The sequence below is a fragment of the Nycticebus coucang genome, chromosome Y, assembly GCF_027406575.1.
Source record: "Nycticebus coucang isolate mNycCou1 chromosome Y, mNycCou1.pri, whole genome shotgun sequence".
Lineage (NCBI taxonomy): Eukaryota > Metazoa > Chordata > Mammalia > Primates > Lorisidae > Nycticebus > Nycticebus coucang.
Genome location: NC_069805.1, coordinates 14,014,749 through 14,023,129, shown reverse-complemented (window position 1 = coordinate 14,023,129; position 8,381 = coordinate 14,014,749). Strand labels below are relative to the sequence as shown.

At 36.6% G+C, this 8,381-nt stretch overlaps 1 pseudogene; it reads left to right on the top strand.

Moving 5' to 3' along the window:
• The first annotated feature begins 494 nt into the window (after positions 1–494).
• On the top strand, positions 495–2,104 carry LOC128579099 (pleiotropic regulator 1-like; annotated as a pseudogene).
• Positions 2,105–8,381: the final 6,277 nt, after the last annotated feature.

Sequence of the window (8,381 nt, the reverse complement as noted above, 5' to 3'; positions counted from 1 at the left end):
TACACACATATATATATAAAACATTATGTAATTTTGAGTATATTGTGTCTATATATATAGAAATTGAATCCATTGAATGACAATGGATTTCTCATCTTGTAAAGGCCAGAAGGAAAAGGAAAAACATCTTTCATATACACTCTCCAAAAGAAATGTCAACCCTGAATTCCATGTCCAGTGAAAATATCTTTCTGGAATGAAAGGGAAGTCAAGACATTCTCAGACAAAGGAAAACAGAATTTGAGGCCAACATACCTACCCTGGAAGACTAGTGTTAATGTACACAGCTATGATTTAATAATAAATAAATAAATAATGGGGCACCATACACTGGTTTTATAGACCGTTTGACACATTTTCATCACACTGGTTAACATAGCCTTCCTGGCATTTTCTTAGTTATTGTGTTAAGACATTTATAATATTTAAAGCTTTTTCTTCTTAAATAACTTAAGACTTATAGCTGGAAGGGGCAGCACAGTTGTGGCGGCAGGTTCTGGGTGGATGATTAGTAGTATTTGTTTGCTGAAGGAGGTGGGATACTCTGCAGCACCGTGGTGGGGGAGGCACAGAAGTATTCTGTGCACACACTTGTGTTCAGGTCATTAAAATGGACCCACGACATGTTTGTAGCTGATAATGGAAAACCTGTGCCTTTAGATAAAGAGAGTCACAAACGAAAGATGGCAATCAAGCTTCATAATGAATATGGTCCAGTGTTGCATATGCCTACTTCGAAAGAAAATTTTAAGGAGAAAGGCCCTTAGAATGCAGCAGATTCATATGCTCATAAACAGTATCCTGCCAATCAAGGACAAGAAGTTGAATATTTGGTGACAGGTACACATCCATATCCACCAGGACCTGGGGTTGCTCTGACAGCAGATATTAAGATCCAAAGAATGCCAAGTGAGTCGGGCACACAGTCCTTAGCAGTAGCATTGTGTTCTTCTCAGGCCAGGGCTGATGCAAATCATATTGCACCTGGTGGAAGTGAATACCAATATCCTGGGGCTCCTGACCGTTCACAGCCTACAGCAGTGAATTCAATTGTTATGGAGCCTGCAAATACCAAGAACTCTGCACTGACGGCTAAAAAAATGCCCTACAATGCCAAAACCCTAGTGGCACCCACTTTGGAAACCCTACAGGGTTATCAGTGGGCATCTTGGCTGGGTTCAATGTATTGCTGTGAAACCTGGAAATTAGTGGTTTGTTAATGGATCTGCTGCCAGAACTATAAAGATCTGGGAAGTGTCTAGTGGCAAGTTGAAACTGTCAGTGACTGGGCACATTAGTACAGTATGGGGTGTGATTGTAAGCACAAGGAGTCCCTACCTGTTCTCTTGTGGATAAGATAAGCAAGCAAAATGCTGGGATCTTGAATATAATAAGGTTATAAGGCACTATCATGGACCTCTAAGTGCAGCGTATGGTTTGGATCTGCACCCAACGATCGATGTGCTAGTAACCTGTAGTAGAGATTCAACTGCATGGATTTGGAATGTGAGAACTAAGGCTAGCGTACACACATTATCTGCACATACCAATGCAGTTGCTACACTGAAATGTCAAGATGCAGAACCACAGATTATTACAGGAAGCCAGGACACTATAATATGATTATGGGATTTGGTGGTTGGAAAAACCAGGGTGACATTAACAAATTACAAAAAAATCAGTCTGGGCTGTGGTTTTACATTCTAGACATTACACATTTGGATCTGGTTCTCCAGATAACATAAAGCAATGGAAATTCCCTGATGGAAGGTTCATTCAAAATCTCTCTGGTCATAATGCTATTATTAACAAACTGACAGTAAATTCTGATAGAGTATCTGTATCTGGAGCTGACAATGGCACTATGCATCTTTGGGACTGGAGGACTGGCTACAACTTTCAGAGTGTTCCTGCAGCTGTACAGCCTGGATCTTTGGACAGTGAATCAGGAATATATGCCTGTGCTTTTGGTCAGGCTGAGCGTCAATTATTAACAGCTGAAACTGATAAAACCATTAAAGTATACAGAGAAGATGATAGAGCGATGTTAGAAACTCATCCAGTCAGTTGGAAACCAGAAATTATCAAGATAAAGAGATTTTAATGTGGCATTGTTGTCTCTCTTTTTTCTTTTTTTTTTTTTTAAGCTTGACATTGAGTTGATGAGGACATCCAGTCATTTTGTGCTCTGGCTGGGAATATAAAGCAGAAACTCAATTGCTTGAATCATTGCTACTTCATAATTTACAATAAACTGGCCCCCAGCCCTCCAAAAAAAAAAAAAAAAGACTTATAGAAAAGTTTAAAAGAATTCAAAAATAATTTACTGATCTATATTTTCTTGGACATTAGTTGGTCTGGATGTTCTCCCACATCCAGAACACAAAATCTCCAAAGCACAGAATCTCTGTCCAGATATTATTAATTGGCCAATTTCCTAAAAGAAAGGTGTGGGAAAGAGAAGAGACTTAAAATTATGACACTTGAATAGTTTTGCTGTATGTGATTACAAGAAGTATTCTCCATACTACAAATCCTTGGCAAGAGATCTTTCATTCCATCTATCTCCTAGATGGAAAGGAAAACACTGGAAATGATATTAGAGGACAATATAGGGATTTGGGAGAGGGAAAAATTTGCAAATTTGCTATTTTAACTACGGAATGATGGATTACTTCCAAGGTAACTCAAGATTAATCAAAAATCCCAGATGTCATATTATGTTTAAGAATGGTCTTGGAATTAAAGGATTCTCTTACCTCAGCCTCCCAAGTAGCTGGGACTGCAGGCACCTGCCACAATCCCTGGCTGTTTTTTGTTACACTTGTCAAAGCTGTTTAGCTGGCCGGAGCTGGGTTCAGTGTATATGGGTGGCACCATAACAACTGTCCAGCGGGCAAACTTTTTTTTTTTTTTAAGACAGAATCTCACCTTGTCACCCTCAGTAGAATGCCATGGCATTAGAGCTCACAGCGAACTCAAACTCTTGGGCCAGGTGGTTTGCTTGCAGCAGGCTCCCATGTATCTACGACTATAGGCACCCAGCACAATGTCCAGCTATTTTTAGAGATAAGGACTTGCTCTTGCTAAGGCTGGACTCAAACTCCTAGGCTCAGGTGTTCTACCCAGCTTGGCCTCCCAAAATGCTAGGATTACAGGCATGAGCCACCATGCCGGGCCTAATTGTCTACCAGTTTTAACCATTTCAAAACAATTTATAAAAAGCAGAGAAGCCTTAAATTATATACCTCAAAAGTTCTGAGGAGGTTTAAGGTAAATACACTATGTAAAGGGGTATGAGAAACTGCTGCAATTTCACACTGCCAAGAAACACGTAGAAAAACAACTAGAAAATGGCTCTTTCAGGTAATAGAATCACTACCGCCACCTGTAGGATGATGTAAATGCTGTTAGATGCTCATAAGGTAATTTCATCTTTAGAAACTGAGCTTCTGATAGAATATCCATCTATATTAGCAGGAGAAATAAAAACAGTCAGTTGCTCAATAAATATTAACTATTGGCTCAGTGCCCATAGCACATATGATAGTATTTCATAATATACCATACTGAAGGAGATATATATATAGAGAGAAAGAAATGGAATGGTTAAGAATAATAATACAGGCTTGGCACCTATAGCTCAGTGGCTAGGGTGCCAGCCACATATACTGGAGGTGGTGCGTTCAAATCCATCCCAGACCTGTCAAACAACAATTACAACTACAATGCAAAAATAGCTGGGCATTATGGCAGGCACCTGTAGTCTCAGCTAACTGGGAGGCTGAGGCAAGAGAATCACTTCAGCTCAATAGTTTGAAGTTGCTGTCAGCTGTGATGCCACGACACTCTACCTGGGGCAAAATCTTGAGGCTCTGTCTCAAAAAAAAAATGTAATACATACATATATTCTGACAATCTGTAACAAACCTTCAAGGTAAAAAAAATAAGTAAATAAAGTTTGGGACGGTGAAGGAGGAGGGGAAAGAAGAAGTGGGGAGGAAGATTGGTGTCCTCTCACCTAATGACTACAATATAGGGGTTTATGGCAAACCTCCTAGGTAAAGAGCTCAACTACAACTTGGACTTTATCTAACAAATGCAAGCAACATAACTTAATTATTTCTACCCTTACACTAATTTGAAATAAAAAGGAAAAGAAAGGAAAAGTGTTTACATACAGAAAACTAAAAAGAGACCCAGGAAATTTAACAGTAGTATCTACACAGAATGGACTAGGATGAGAAATAAATAGGAATTTTATAAACACACTCTTAATCATTTAACAAACAGCATTTTGTACAAAACAGGGGGGAAAACCCTAAGATTTGTTATAATTCAAAGACTGCAAAAGAATTAATCTCTAGTCTAAACAGATAGTGAATACACTGGGGAGGGTATTAGAGGCATTGTCACCTAAATTTTACAAAATTAAATCATCAGTTACTAAACACACAAAACACTAGAATATCAATGTTTTAATGTACCAAACAAGGGCCTGTGAACTTCTAGTATGGCCTTTTGTTTTGAGCCGCCACCCTTAATAAATTCTTCCCTATTACTAAACAGCATATTTAAGTTTTTGCCAAAACTATCCTGAGTTTCTGGATTGTTTTGATCAACTGCCTTTTTCTGATCCAGTTTGCAATGGAGACCAGACACATCTTTCTTAGTGTCTTCAACTGTGCTAAGCAGATATATAATATTTCTGAAAATAAATGTTGATTAGACAGACATGACAAAAGCAATGTAATGAAAATATCTGTGCTAGATAAGGATTTCTCTTGACAAGAATTAGTGAAATTTAGACATTGTATCAGAAGAAGTACTTATTCTCATGCTTCAACTTATTTAGATGCCCAGGAATGTTTCTTTCCCCTCTGCTAGCCATTTATGCAAGCAAGGAAAGTGATTTTGCCAATTTATTACAATAATTATGCTTCCTGAAAAATTTTCCCTATTATGTTCTAGCACTTCCTCAAAAGTACACCTAATAAGAAATTACAGACTCTCAAAATCTTCCATTATTAGAAAGTACTAAATTCTTCATGGCTCCTTAGGTTCAATCATCACCACAAAGAAAAAGCACCATAGCATCATTATTTTACAAATCCACAAAATATATTACAAAGTCATGTTACATTTTCAAGACTCTAGGACTAGTTTTTTCTGAAGTCAGCACTTCCAACGAGAAAAATATTGATGAAAGAGTAAAATAATGATTTTTAAATCGACAGAAATATCATTTGGAATGAATAAAATGAAATCTCACAATTAACACTTAAGCACAGAAAGTTACTTCCACCCTTTCTCTAATTTGTTTAATTTAATAGTTAAGAAGTTAAATTTCTTTAATACTTAATGCAAGTACAAATGAAAAGCAAGGACAAACCTTGCTAGCAGCATAAGGAAGTTTCTTTTCAGTACTTACCAAAACTGATGTGATGTATTCTTCTTTAACAAATTGTACTTTAGTTTCTTGGAAATGTTTTTAAGTGCTTTCAAGTTCCTGTGTCTTATTTTTCAGGTCATATTTACACTGGTAAAGTTCATTTTTGTTAGTCGTAAACAACTCTGTAACCTAAATATGTTAAACACTAGGTATTAAAAAAGACTGATCTGGTTATTAAAACATCTGGCTAACCCATAATATGATATTAGAAGAATGAAACAAATAAATTCATACAAAAGTTATAACAAGTGACCAGCTGTTTTATATGGCACCTGTGTTCTTCCTGTAATCCTATTCTAAAGTGTGAGATTGGATAACAAGTCTGGTATAGGGATACCGATTCTTCAATTTCCTTCCAACACTGTCTATGGATTTTAATACAAATGTATTAAGGTAAAACAAGCATCAAACAGCCTGGTCTGTTGCCTAACTTGGTTATCATTTTTACTTAATATCCTTTCTCTTCCAACATATGTATCCCTTCTTCTGATAATCATGTCAACAAAAAATGCCTTGGCACTCACTATCTTGTAGCTATACAACAAAACTGCATTATTCAGCTGTCTTCTGAAAACATTGCATTCGTTAGGCTTTTTCACTATCATTGATGATAGTAAAATCATGATTCCCATTTATGGTCGGTATAAGGGTCAACCAGAAAAATATTTTAAAGAAGGAAACTGTATCAGGTCCTTTACATTTTAAAAGTTTCTTATAGTGTTTGCTTTCCATGTAACATTGAATGCTGTTTTAAATATTTACCCTACTTAGTTCCTCCCCAACAGCACCAATTTTTTCAATCAGTTCCACAATCTGTTCTTCTTTAACAGTTAATTTCCCATTCATGGATCTAAAATATAGTTTAATGTAAGTTTAATAGTTAATTTTTTTCCCTAACACGCGTAAAATTTATTCTAACACAATTACATTCATTACACGAACTCATTTCCACCATTTATCACAATTGTAGTAATGATGCCTAAGTGTCATAAACAATAAATAAAAATTGCAAAGAACAAATGTCTTTGTGTTACATTTTTCTTTTGACTTCCATTCTGAAACAAAGATTTCCTATATCTAAGGGGTAAATCATATGTATATCAAACTTGTAAAGCTACAAAGCCAGCAGAGGACTATAACTCAAAGTAGAAAGGGAGGGACTATAACTGAAGTGTTGTAATCAGGGATATGGAATATAAATACACCCCACAGAATGCTGGAAAGACCTGAGATGAAAGGTATCAGGTTATCACAGGGGAAGGGGTGAGATAAAGAGCTATAAACTGGAGGCCTAAATTAAACTATGTGTACAGACTAATTTTACCCCTGACCCTTGCACACATACCACTCTCATAAACCTCTTGAGAGTTAATCAAGGGATTATTCTCTAGGGCAGAGTTTCTCTGCCTTACCACAACTGATAACTTTAAACCAGATATTTCTTTGCTGTTGAGAACTCCTGTGCATTTCAGTATGTTTACTAACATCCCAGTCATGACAATCAGAAAATGTCTCTGACATTGCCAAATGTGCTCTGGGGGGCCAAGATTTGCCACCACCACCATCACTCTTCTAAAACCCTCAACTTCATTGAGAGCCACCAGTATACAGGAACTGAACTAGAACTTCCAGCTTCACTTTCACTAGACACAATGGAGGGCAGGAGTAAGGTTTAGGGGTGCAAATAGGCATTTTAAGTATATGTCTACATACTAGTGGGATCCTCAGTCCCCCTAGGACCACTCTAAACTAAGAACATCAGCAGCCAGAATAACTTCTAAGTGGAAAACTGGGCAAGTCTCAGGAAAGTTGTGAAGGTCTATACAAAAGAAAAAAACTCCAAGAAAGAATGACATTTGATAGAAGACCATACGTAACACTGAGTCCACACTTTTTCACCCTACAATGAACACATAGGTGTAAAAGCCTCACCCATGTACAAAGTCTGTAATCCATTTCACTGCCATCCAAAAATCACCAGATATTTGAAGAAAATAAACACAAATGAGAGATATCACAACAACCAGGGGGTGGGGGAATTCCAAGGGAAAGATGGGGAGAAAAACCTGCAATAACATTAATAATTTCTGAGATAAGGGATATATTGTATCTATAAAAAAAAAACTGGATACTAAATTGTTTTTAAAAAGGAAGGTTAAATGGGACAAAGTAAAAGAGTTTTTAGAAACTAAAAAGGAGTGTAGGAATAAAAGAAAACAGAACTATTAGCAGATAAAGACCAACCATTCTCAACCCCTGGGTCATCACCCTTTGAGGGTCAAATGTCCATTTCACAGGCATCGCCTAAGACATCTTGCATATCAGATATTTACATTATAATTCACAACAGTAGCAAAATTATAGTTATGAAGTAGCAATAAAAATAATTTTATGGTTGGGAGTCACCACAACATGAACAACTGTATTAAAGGGTCCTGGCATTAGAAAGGTTGAGTACCACTGATTAAAAAAAAAAAAAAAAAAAAAAGAAGTAAAAAAATCAAGGCAGAGCACTGCTTGCCAAACACAAAGCTAATAGGCCTTCTAGAACCACTTTTCTGGATCTGATTAAAGCGAATGCCTTTTCTTGTCCAGTTGCTTAATCACTCCCAACAATTTTCTATTCCATGTTATGCTTACATGACAAAAATCTTCTGCAAATGCAAATCCCCTCAATATATTAACTAGAGATATTATTAATTAAAGGAAAAACTGAAACAGAATGTAACTGGAGAGTTAATCTAACCGTCTTTTGATCAAATATATTAGCTCTTTATTAGAAATAGTTTTGTTATATAATGAGATTTTGAAAGGCTTTTCTTATATTGAATGTTGTTATATAGTTACGATTTTTTTTTTTTTTGTGACACAGTCTATGTTGCCCTCGGTAGAGTGCTGTGGCCTCAGAGCTCACAGTAACCTCAAACTC